Genomic DNA, 13,386 nt, shown 5'->3' on the forward strand with positions numbered 1-13,386 from the left:
CCAATATCCTATTATAAGTATACTCACCTCAAAAGTGTTAGACAAACCCCTTCTTCCCCAGAAAGGGACAGAAATAAACTCTTGTTTGTGACCAATTATAGTGTATGTCACACACATGTATTTAAAATATAGACGTGGACGCAGTGGGAACCACATTTTCTGTTACTTTCTCCAAGTTAAATTCCAGGTAATTGGTCAGTGGGATTAAAAGTGCTGGGATACAGTGAATGTTTAATGGCCTCACACCTGCCTTCCCGTAAAGTTGCAGCCCATTCCTGTTCTGTAACCTTTAAAGTGCTCCACCAGCAATTTACTGATGCAGCCAATTAGACGACAAAGGAGGCAAGATTTCAGAAGCCCGTTTAGAGAGATCAGCGTTTCTCCAGCCTACAACGCAAGGAGCTAGCCTGCTGAGATTCTCAGGGAGAACATTGGCACTGTCTACCAGGTTAGAGCGCAGCTGAATTCTTTTCACAATCTGAAATTACTAGTTTCAGGATGTACTGTCTCCAAGAAATGCTCTGCCAGACCATCAAGCAATTCCGCCTTTTCCCCTTGATTCTCATTTCTATCTGGTTACTTCTAGAGAGCAAGTTTCATCACATTGAGATTTTCATTGGCAAGACTCCACACAGTTAAAATAGATTCTTTGAAAGAAGCACGGTATGTCTTTAGAGTAACCTTGTCCCAAATGATGACTGGTGAACATGTGGAATTCACAACTCTGCAACAATGATGTTTACTTAATCACATGGTCATTTATAATATCTTCATCCTTCTGGCCCTCTGTGACAGTGCACAATCCTTGCTTTGCTGCCATGATTTGATCAGTTCATTAAAACGATACCAATGAAATGTTTAAATCCCCAAAAATTTCTAGCATATTTCTAGCATGTAGGAAAGAGGAAACATTTAATGATTAGATCAAGACCCTTAACCTGTTTGCCGATCTGGGTATTAGAGTTCCCAGACCGTAGGAAACAATTCTGCCCAACAGAAACATATCACATTTGGAATTCTGGGAAAGAGATACCTGTGGAAAGGATAGATTATCTTTTAGAGTCTATGAGCAAAGGGAAGAGTTTCATGTGCAATTAGACTGGCATTAGGTACTTTTTGGATATGAAAGACTTTTCTGGTAAAAATATCTGTTCAGCATTCACTTGCTTTGGTGTGTTTCAAGACGACTGTCTGCCACTCATTAATTTTGGTCCAAAAAGGAACATTTAAAAAATTTTTATGAAGCATGTGGTTGAATCTTGAAACAAAATAGCCATTGAAGATGTTTAAGGAGACGTTTTCAAGCCTTTGTTTGCTTTTAAATTGACATGATTACAAGTCTGCTAGTTAGATTTTGCTTTTTCAGTCACTGGGATAACGAAAAATTAAAGCTCACTGAATTTTGCATCATATCAAACTTGCTGATATAAATTAATGAGGTCTATCTATGTAATATTTATACCAGAGATTACCCAAGCTTTCAAGACACCTTTAAAATGTGATAATTTGGAAGCTGGTTTGTTAATGTGCTCATTTGACAGCTTCAGTTTTTTGTGTGTGATGTAAGAAATTAAGTTAATTAGGCTTGATCTTATATTTAAATATACCCAAATCACTTCAAAACTTAGCTCCCCAAAACTTCATCTGACTAAAAGCACAATATTCCAAAATGTTTTTTAATATATAAAAGAGATCAGCAGAAAGGGATTTACACTGGTATATTATCTTTTTGCTAGTTGTTTTTGTTTGCTTGTGAAAAAATGAAAACTCAGTATTGGTTGCAGTTAAGCTGACTTCACGATTATATGCCCCAGAAGAATTTTGAAGATTAACATTTAAAAAAAGATCTTTTACACCCCTTTCAAAATTGCCTGGGAAAAGAAAATAAACGCAGGTGATGTGCTGATCCAATTTCACTACTCCATTGAGAACTATTGAAAATTATACTTTTTATTCCATAAAAAGAACTTTGAACAAATTTGAGCATTCAATCACATATGAAAACAAGAGGTTGTGAGGTGCTATATCTGAATCCCTCCTAATCAGGGTTTGTTTGAAGTACTTGGGGGTGAAAACCAAGGGAGAGAAACAGCATTTGGTTTAGAATCTCCACACCAGTGGGGCAATTTTCACATCCACATTGATAATTCTTCTCCCTAACATTAGCCCCCCCAAAAGAATAGCAAAACAGAGTGCAGCAGCAGCTTTGAAGATGGATTCCAAAATTAGCTGTGACTGACACACTGGGTCTCCATGAGCAAAATACTTAACCAAGTTTCAGTTTTTCTACCTGTAAAATGGAGGTAATAATAGTGGCTACCCCCATGGAGTCATTTTAAGGATTAAATCACATAATCTATGTAAAATGTTTAGCGGAGTGCCTGGCACATGGTGAGAACTCAAGATATGTTATTGGCTATTATATCAGGCTCACTACAGACATTTGTAGAATTAAATCACATTATAAGCTGAAAGTAAAAAAGCCAGAGCTTGCCAAAATGACTGACAACACATCTTGTGAAACACCAGGACACTTTACCTTCCGAGATTTTTCAACTGGAAAGTTATAGGTAGATACTTCACTTATGGCAGATGAAAAGGGAATTGAACAGAAGCCAGGGGACATGTAGAGAGAAGCGGTGATTTGCAGAAAATAGAAATGAGAGAAGAGGTTGGGAGGCAAGGGTAGCAGAGCAGGAACAGCATGACTTTTGGAATGAGAAAGTCTGAGGTTCACATCCCATTTCTTCCCATTATTGCTTGGCCTTGATTCTTTCATGTATCATCTCTGCACCTAGGTCTTCATTCATGAAACAGTGTTACTAAAGCCTACTCTGCAAGGTTGCCCTGGTGTCCCAATGAAATGGCATAAACTATGTCTAAATGTAGCACCTGAAAGCACTCTACACAGAGTAGCAATTACTGTAAGATGTATTACTCAGGTAGAGGGTCTCTAAAATTATAGGACAGGTGGGAGAGAAGGTTTAGGGCTGTCATTTGTAAAATGAATGTCTGTGGACAGTGATGGCTGACCTGTGCCAAATCAGAGAGGACAATGGGAAATGATGGAAAACTTGGAGAGAAAATATCTGGAAAAACTGGTGGAGAGGAAAACTGAATTGAATACTCTGAATGTCACAGATATCTTGTAAATAATAGCTTCATGAAACATACTAACGATTATAGATGGTGGAAGAGAGTAGCTGACTGTTCACCACACTCAATTCCCTTTCCTCTTGGCCCCCAGATAGATTGCCTTTCCCAGCCTTCCTTGCAGTTGGGTGTGGCCATGAGATTTGGTTGGTGGAGTATAGGCAAAAGTGATGAGGAACACTTCTTGGCTTGGCCCAAAAAACCTCTTGAATGACTGTCTTGCCTCTTTTTCCACCTGGTTGTGAACACTGAGTGTGATATCGGCTGCCTCATAGTAAAAATGGCTGAACCTCCATTAACCTGGGTCCCTGAAAGACTATGTGGAGCAAATTTCTCCACTCCTTTCCTCACACTTCTGCCAAATGGACTTTATGGAAGTGAAAAATTAGCCTGGATCACATTAAGCCATGGAAATATTGACTTTGATTTGTTATAGCATCTAGGGTTACTTTAGCACAGAGATTATAGTTGGATAGGTCTCCAAGGTACACCAAAACTTTTTTCCTAGACATTTTCCTCTGAAATTCAGCATGTGATCCAGCTTTTTCCACACAGGAGTATTTTAAATATCGACTCCATGTTTTTCTTAAAATGAAAACAAGGCATATATATTTTTTACATTTAACTAATTCTGCTGATGGAATAAATCCAAAGGAAATTAACATCAAAGCAATGGTATAGGGGTATACAGATTTTAGAACATTAAAGGGCCATCATCAGTGGGAAATGGGATAATATGATGAATTTTGTTCATCCAAACATCTCTGTCACAATTAAATACTCAGGACAAAGGTTAGCAAAAAAAAACTAGCCGGGAAGTAGATTTGGCTCAACTGATCTAGTGTCCACCTACCCCATGGGAGGTCCAGGGTTCAAACCCAGGGTCTCCTGACCTGTGTGGTGAGCTGGCACATGCACAGTGCTGATGCGTGCAAGGAGTGTCATGCTATGCAGGGGTATCCCCTGCGTAGGGGAGCCCCACATGCAAGGAGTACACCCCGTATGGAGAGCCACCCCACGTGAAAAATGTGCAGCCTGCCCAGAAGTGGCGCCACACACACAGAGAGTTGAATGCAGCAAGATGAAGCAACAAAAAGAGACTCAGATTCCCAGTGACACTGACATGAATACCAGCGGACACAGAAGAACACATAGCAAATGGACACAGAGAGCAGACAACTGGGGGTGAGGGGTAGGGAGAGAAATAAATAAATGATAAAAAAATCTTTATAAAAACTAGAAAAATTTTATGAAATGAGTGCTCTACTTACACAAGATTAACAATTGCATTTTAGTGTACTTTTTCAAAATGAAAATGTTAATTTTTTATCATCATAAAAGTATTGCATCTTTTAGAAACATTTAGAGAATAGACAAAGATATAGATTGCCTATAATCTCCCCACTCAGAGACAAGTCCAGTGTTACCACGATTAACCAACCACATGAGATGCTTATTTTCATCAGTCTTCATTGACCCAGAATAGCCTCAGTCACTTCACCAAGATGATAAGAGAAAAATATCACACCCTTGCTTTAATTTTTATTTCTTTGGATATCAGTGAGTATGCTTATGTATAGCTCTTTTGGCTTATCATATATACATTTCTTTTGCATGTTTTTTGACTGTTCATCCTCTTATTGGTTTTTAAAAGGTCTAAGGAGAATATGAATGTCAATCCTTTGAAATTGAAAAGAGCTCTATTGACCTTGGAAAAATATTAACAATTTGAATTTGCGTAAGGATTAGAAATGTCGTACAGCTGAATTATTCCAATGCAAGGACCTAGGTTCAGGTAACACTTTCAATTCTTAACATTCAAGATCCAATTTAAATTTATATGTAAAATTGTCACAAGAGTCAAAACAGCAGACCATACTTCATTCTTTCCTTAACTGATTGATGCTCTGGATATTAGATGCAGTTTACTTTCTGTTCTTCGTACTTTTAAATGATCAAAAAAATCCTGTGCAATCTGGTGATAACTAAAGCTTTCATTCCATCTCATTTGAAGATTTTCTGGTCTGGAACACAAGACAGAATAAGAATAAAGGTAATAATCACTTCTTTACCTTTATCTATACTTCATAAGTCTCAAATTGCTTTCAGCCCAGCTATCACAGTTGATTTAGTATCAGTCTTATGATGGCAGCACATATCATTACCTTTTTTAACAGATGCAAAAGATCAAAGTTTCGATATATTGCATGACTTTTCTAGAATCATAGAAAATAATTAATTGATATTTAAGATTCATTATGCCCTTATTACATAATAAACCATGCCTGGTATGCTTTATCTCATTGAATCGTAACCACCATCGTATTTTACAGGTGAGAAAAATGAAACTCAGAGAGGTGAAATGACTCCCCCAAGGTCACAAAGCAAGTAGGTAGATAATGGAACCAAGATTTCAATTCTAGCACAATCTAGAACCTGCTTTCTTAAGCAGCATTAATTAACCCCACTGCAGAAGTGCAAAATAATTACTAGTTACAGAACTAGAACCAAGAACTAGGATCAACCCGAAACATACGCTTGGAACTTTGCTATTTGCCTATTCTTATCACAGGAGCATCTTGAGAGAACTTCTCCAAGCAGTTCTAATGCAGGGTGTGGCTTATTTATAACAGGGAGTGGATGAAAGAACGGCATGGTTCACTGGTCAACCTTTTCCCAATTATGAGCAATTTTAACTTTCCTTCAAATCTGTAATTACAGGATTATTGCAGACTCAGTAGATAGGTTGCCAGTTTTGAAGCATGCATGTACAGAATTCTGATAATAACTGACCGAAAAAAAAAAAAAAAGGAAAAGAAATATGTTTAAATGTTGAGATCCAGTTTCTCGATTTTTGTAAAAGGGTACGGCAAACATTATAGAGGTGAGTCTTACCATAGATTTCACGATATACTTTGCACATAAGGGTGTAGATGAAAGCTGTCTTCCCTTTAAACTGTTGTCTAAAACAGCCATTTGTATTTTCAAAGTAAAAGCAGACAATGCAGAGAAGCATGGGTAGAGAACTCCTGCGTGGTTAATGACTCCTGAAAGCACAGTCCTCAGTCCAAACCAGCGATGGCCTTCTCTTCTTTCTACTCCCAAGTTTAGATACTGGCGGTGTTTTTGTTGTTTTCACGTTTTTCTTTTTTCCTACTGAAAGAACAACACATTGCCTAATTGTTCTTACTTAGATTCTCTACTAAATCAGATGTATTATAGATAATACCAATTCACTAGGTAACTTCTCAAAGTCCCTTCCTTTTATTTAAAATTGGAGCTATAAAGCAATTTAGAAGTGATTGAAGTCCAGCACCCTGCTGCTTTTGTTTTCTTTTTTAAAAAACAGAGGAACTGTGGTCCATAGAGGTTTAAAGACGTGCCCAGATCACATGCCCAACTGCCATGAAGCCATGATTCCAGCTCAGATCTTAACTTGCCTTTTGATGTTGTTCTCACCATACACTCCGCCTCCTTCTAGGCAGTATCTTCCTATCACTGTCTGGGTAAGGAGGGAGGCAGAAGTGGAGAGGCAAATTCTTCTGAGGCTTAGCCTAAACAGAGAGGTAGTACCTAGATGCTCAATGTTGCAGAATGTGGTCAACAGTTTTATCCATTCCCACTTGAGTCCATGGCAGGCATAAAGACACTTTATAAATTTACCAGTTTAAAACCACATCTTAGCTAGTATAGAGAAGAAGCTCATGGTAATCCCAGCATACTTTCAAGAAAAAAAAAAAAAAAGGAGCTACCTCCTGCAGGGCCCCATCTATAGGGCATCCAGGTAAGAACACAAAGTGGGGTGGGAGAAGGCAATTTCTGGGCACTTTTTCCAGCAGCAAAATTAGGAGCAATTGGGAAAAGGATGGGGGTAGGGCACATGCCTTTTTTTTTTCCTCTCTCTTTCTCTTTTCAAAGGGTCAAAAGCCAACAATCTGACACTTGTAAAAGTGCCAGCCCAAAGGGGGAAGACTCCTTGGATGTGACCGCTTGTCCTACATGTATCAGCAACTGAGATTCAACACCACGCTTTCTTTCTCTTCTTTCCAACAGCCTCTGTTATTCATGGCAGATTTAATGGTGTGATTTACAGCACTGGGAGACCTTTGTCAGGGCCAGTAAAATGACAAACAATAAATATATGGAGCAGTATGTTAACAGCCTCCACACAATACCTTGTCAGTTACAGCTTGATAGCGATACATTTTAATTTTGTCTTTCATAAAAATCTTGGCATGTATGCCTCATTTGAACACAAGCTTCCAAGTCAAGTGTGTCATCGAAGCATGCAGTTTATCACCCTCTATATTTTCTGTCCTTTTCATTTAATGTCATTCCTATGGCAACAGACATCGCCCTGGAAATCATTTTCAAAACAGCTTATTTGTTGAAAGGGACTGGGTGAGGCTAAAATATGTGTTTGGCTGGGAAGAATGTCAGAGTGTGAATATGGCTTAGTTACATTAATCATATTCTTTGAGGACTTTGTGTAATCAGATACTTGAAAGAGGCGTATTGTGGGATGGGATTTGACATTCCCACCCACCCCCAGCTTTTTATGGTTTTGCATTTCGTAAGGATAAAAATAAGGGAAGCAAACTTGCAGTTCATGTTCTTTCATGTAAAGGGATATATACCTGGTTCTAATATGGCAGACTATGTCCATCTGGGGGGAGGGTAGATAAGTGGATTGTGACTCTAATGTTAAGACCGAGCTGCTGTTATTGTAAAGATGAGTATACAAACCCGGATTTATTCATTCAATCTTTACTCAACACATCTTTACTGAGCATCTACTATATAACGGGTATGTGCTGAGAAAACAGTGGTGAGCAAGAACTAAGTCTCTTCACCCAGGGAGCTTATACTCTTGGGGAAGACAGATCTTAAACAAATACATGGTCTAAATTAAGCTCTCTAGGAACAGGGTCTGAGGTGAAGATTTTTGTGAAGTTGATCTATTGAGGGCCCAATAAATGAGTCTTTCAGGTGTGGACAGCAGCACAAGAAAGGGGAAGGAGCAGGGATGTGAGTTGAGCTGGAGTCTAGCCTTAGCCCGAACCCATGGGGAAGTCTGGGGGCACGCACAGCATCACAGAGCTGGCCCACTTTGAGGAATTGGGGTTGAGCTTTTGCACCCACTAATCCGACTTGAGGGGGAGGTATCAGCCACCATAGTCTCCCACATCCCTCTAGGCTTGGTGGCTCCTATACACCAAGAACAAGTCTTGGGAAAAGAATACAGCTGTAGGCTATTAGCATCCAAAACTCATAGCAACTGGGGAGTGGGCATTCCAGTCAGGTCAGGGGATCTGGGCAGGATACATTGCTTGTGCTAACCGCACAATATGTAAAGTATGTTAAGTTTGCAATAGGTGCTATAAATAAATAAAAGAGGGCAGTCAATATTAGATGAATAGGTCATGAAATGCTTGTCTGAAGAGATGGCATTAGAACTGAGACTTGAATGACAAGGAGATGCCAGCGATGCAAGGATGTGGGATGATATCATCCTGGGCTGATGAAACAGCAAGGGCAGATAAACTGAGGATGGTGACAAGTTTAGGATTTTTGAAGAGCAGTCACCAGGTGGCTGGAGTGCTGTGAGCAAAGGATGGGGTAGTAGAGGATAAGGATAAGGAGACAGGCCAGAGCAAATAAGTTTTGCTAGTTCATAAAAGAGATTTGGATTTTGTTCTAAGGTCAGTGGAGAGCCTACTCATTCATAAAACCAACTAGCATCAGATATCACAATCTGGAAAGCAAACAACCAATCCACATTTAGCCCCTCTAACATTATGTTGAGCACACAGAATAAAAACGAATGAGTATGTCCCAGGCACACAGGATGCTCTGCCTATATCCCTGAGGAGCTAGGTCTTGCCCTGAATCATTCCATGGGCAAGACCTGAACAGTAAGAATATCAGCTAGAAATACTACAGCAGCTGGCTTAAGATACCACCCAATATTCTATATAGTAGATAGCTGCGTTGAACCCTGCTACCCCATGTGTGGTCCTTAGACCCTCAGTACTAGCAAGAAAGGAGGCTCAACACAAACCCACCGAGTCAGCATCTCAATTTTAAGAAGAGCCCCCAGGGGATTTGACTACATATTAAAGTGTGGTCAACTCTGGTGTGGAACGTTGTTTCTACAGCAAAACTGTGTTCAGAGGCCCAAAGATTGACATCACTTGATTGTATGGCCAGTGTGTAAACTAGCTTCTACAAAAAAAAACCCAAAAAGACAAAAAAAACACAAAAAATCAGTCGAACTTCATAATACATTAGAAAAGAGCAAAATGCCTAACAATCCTTTCCACAAGCTCTATCACATGCATGTACTCCAGGAAGGTATTGGGGATCCCAAGAAAACTCAAGAGACCCTGGTACAAAAGGATTTGGAAGGGGAAATGCCTGTGGCTCAATCGTTTGGGCTCCTGTCTACCATATGGGAAGCCCTGGGTTCACATCCCAGGTCTCCTTGTAAAGGCAAGCTGGCCCGTGTCCCATGGAGAGCTGACGGCCTGTGCCCCATGGAGAGCTGGTGCAGCAAGATGATGCAACAAAGGGAGACAAGCAGACACAGAAGAACGCGCAGTGAACAGACACAGAGAGCAGACAGCAAACAAGCCGCAAGGGGGTGGAAATAAATTAAAAAACAAAAAAAGCATTTGGAGGAGGAAAGAGTAAGAAATAAACCCTTAATTCCAGGGCTCCTAACAAGGAGATCATGACCTTGAATTGAAATTAAAAAAACATTATTCTTGTGGGGACATGTTGCTATGGGTATGATATATTTATTAAATACTACACAGTATAATGTGGACTTAGTAAGGCATCCATGGTTTTCACCTGGCTGGCAAAGGTGTCTGTGGAACAAAAAATGTTAAGAATACCTGTTTTAATGGATGGTTTCACAGAAAAGGAGGTTATGGTGTTACTAAAAATGTGTCTAATTCTAGGGAAAAATTTTCAAACTGGTGGTATAAAGAACTCTGAAAATCTATTCCTCCACACAATCAATGGGAACACTGGTAAATAATATCGAAATCAATTTTTTCCAGAATTCTGGAAATTCATCAAAGACTTTTAACAATCCAAAGAGGGTTTCTATTCAAGATCATATTAGTTCTAAAAGATGCTAATTCATATTACCCAAAAGAGGATTCTGTGGTCAGATGAGAAACACCGAGTTCATTGAACAAGTATCTCTCCTGCAGGATCTTTCAGAATTTTAATATGCTAAATATGTGTTGTATAGTATTCAGTTCCCCTTCCCCCACAACTTATTCCAATACAGCTCCCTTTTCTTATGAGCTATTTTGTGGATCTAAGTCCTGAGAAATACACTTTGGGAAATACAAGGTAAGAGTTTGAGATGAACTCTGAGAAAAGAGAAAGAGGAAGTGATCACAATACACCTGCCACACTTGGTAGGTACCCAAAGTGACACCAGTAGCCCTGGCTATTAAGAATAATTATTGTAATGCTCAGGGTTGCAGAGACTGTAACCCATAAAAGTAGAAGGAAAGAAAAATGGGGGGGGGGAGGAAGAAACATGGCTGAACAGGAGAAAGGAATAAAAGAAGAAATGACTGGAGGGTGAGAGCAATGGAATTGAGAACAAAGAAAATCAAATCTCGTGCTAAATGATTTTTAAATCTCCATGTGGAAAGCTATTCCACAGCCCCAAGCAACTCCCGGTGCCGCTGCCTACACAAGGCATGTGCAGTCAAGTCCCATGATCTTGTAAAGCATCAGGTGTTCATGCTCCAGGGTGAGGCGCACCTGTAACACCCATGGACCTAGCTGCCAAACAATCCGGTGCTCCCTTTGTAAAGACAAAGAGCAGACAGACACTTCCAAAAGAACCTCTAAACGCCCTACCCCGTCGAGTACCAACAGTTTCCGAGGTATTGTGCTGCGTTCTGACATTGATTTGTAGTGGAGCTGCAGAAGGAATTGGGGGTGGGAATAAAAGGACGCTGGCCAAGGGCAGTGGGCATATGGCAAAGCAGGCCCCCACCAGGGCATCAACACAAAGTTTCCACTTCTGCCCAGCACCTGATGAAAGGAACTTGCTTTCAAACCATTTCACCCACAAATACGGCAAGCAACAGATGAAAGGCATTACAGCAACTTTCCAAAGTCATCTAAAGTGTGGCTAGGATCCTTGGGTACGAAGTTTCTAGACAAGGGAGAAAAAAGGGTCACACAGACTTTCTTAAAAGGGATCTATGTTGAGATAACTCAGAAGAGGGATAACTCTGGGGAAGACTTTGTCCCTTGCCGTCATCCTATCCTTGGTACTCTTATTGAAAATTTCTACTCTCTTGCCTCCAGGCTCACCATATTCACATCAGGGTGGGGTGACTTCCTCTGAAGAAAATAGAAGGTGCAATATTTGGGGAATTAATTCAGAGCATATGGTCCGAAATATTGTTTGCTATGGCTCGTGGGCTTATGATATTTAATTTAAAATAGATTTTCCTAAATAAAAAGAGAGTTTCTACAGATGGCCATTAAAAGCAAACCGTTTTGCTGCTCGGCATTGTTAAAATATGTTTTTAAAGCATTTTATGGCACTTTAGTTCTTTGGCAAGTATGGAGTACTTCGTGAGGAAAGAGATTTGGCCCAGCCAGGAGATGCTCCTGATGCAATTTTCACCAGCCCAAAACTATGGGGAAGTTTTCATCTCTCTAAGTTTGACTTTTTCTCTAACAGAATTTGTCCTTTTTGCATCCTAAAGTTTTATTCCGATGGAGGACAGTCGACTCTTGAGAGCAACTGGGTGAAGAGAAGGCAGCAAATGCTTTATGATGTCATTTCTTGTTAAATATGAACAGATTGTTTCCATAGCAAACATCTAGCAAGCACAGGGCCAGGTGTTTTCCTATTTTCCACATCTCTTTTAGTGGTAGGGGGTGTACTGTGGTTTGTGTGTGCGTGTGTGTGCGTGCACTCTTTCAACAATTAGGTGGTGGGCAAGGACCACCCCAGAATGGGAGGCCAGAGATCCAGAAGGAACCGAGGTTGGTGGACCGTACAACATGGCTGCCCTTCAGCAGATAACCTGACCAGCGTTATCGTGCTTCGCTGGGTAACGGAAGTTAGTCAGAATCCTTACAACACAAAAATAACTTCTGATTCATTCACTGTAGACCATACCATAAATTATGTAAATCCTGCTTGTTTTCTTCAGCCCCTTTCATCTTTAACTTCAGGAGATAGCTGCCAACCCAGCAGGCAGAGCTCATTAAGCAGCTTAACTATGAAAAACACCAGCGAGAATGGCAGAGACATCTATGGGGTTAACTCACAGGCTACCGCTCAGAGTGAGAACATTCTGAACAGCCCACGCTTACATCGGCCATCCTCCCCCTGATGCCAGCAACAGACCATATTCTTAGCTGGAATATGATCGGAAGAGAGTGCATACCTGTGGGTCAAATCTGTTGAGTTTGTTTTTATGATGCAATGTCAGCAGCTCAAGACCTTTGTTGGAGAAGCTGATACTTGAGAAATGGTTTCGTATTAGTTCAGGAGAGAAAAGAAAGCTGATAGCAGTTTCTAGATTTTCAGTAATCCTTTCTTATGAGTGGCCAAGAGAAAAAGTCCACTTCCTGATCAGGGCTCAGAGCATGTCGAGGTACAAAAACAATTGTCCCCAGTGCACTCCGTCTGTAATTAGGAATGCACCAACCACAGCACAGTTTGTTTTTCTAGTTCAGTAACCTTTAATGACACTTGTAATCAGTTGGGTTTTTAAAAGTGGGGGTGAAGGCAATGGGAAAGAGTTACATTACACTCAGGCGGGCCAGCCCTCCTAGAGAAATGCTCAGCGCCTGGACACACCTTGTCGCTTGGGTAGTTTTCTGTGTCTTTGTTTGGAGGGATATAAACAAAGCTTAGGTGAACACACCACAGAGAGATCCTGCAGTCCCATGGGGTAACTTTATAGGGGAATCTGTCTCCTTTGTCCTTGGAGTAGGGACTGGGTTTGCAGGCAGGCAGAGTACTGCAATGTGGGGAGCTTCTGGGGACAATTCTTTACCTTGTCCACACCTGGATATCAATTGCTTAAATGAGAATAAACCTGCCATGGCTTGAAAGACGGTCCGAATATGTACGTGGCAGGATCAACAAAACTAGAAGGCACCTTTGTTGAAATGGGCAAGACCCCTACCAGGGCCTTTGCAATTCAACTCCAGAAAATTCTTCAGAGGGGT

At 40.5% G+C, this 13,386-nt stretch overlaps 1 long non-coding RNA gene across 1 annotated transcript; it reads right to left on the reverse strand.

Annotated features, from left to right (window-relative positions):
- Positions 1–1,932: 1,932 nt before the first annotated feature.
- Positions 1,933–12,778, reverse strand: LOC131274329 (uncharacterized). The gene is made up of 3 exons (XR_009181562.2): positions 12,597–12,778; positions 6,049–6,309; positions 1,933–5,177 (listed from the first exon to the last, which is right to left on the reverse strand). It is a non-coding gene; the product is annotated as an uncharacterized lncRNA (long non-coding RNA).
- Between the last annotated feature and the right edge of the window lie 608 nt (positions 12,779–13,386).

The sequence above is a fragment of the Dasypus novemcinctus genome, chromosome 18, assembly GCF_030445035.2.
Source record: "Dasypus novemcinctus isolate mDasNov1 chromosome 18, mDasNov1.1.hap2, whole genome shotgun sequence".
Classification (NCBI taxonomy): Eukaryota; Metazoa; Chordata; class Mammalia; order Cingulata; family Dasypodidae; genus Dasypus; species Dasypus novemcinctus.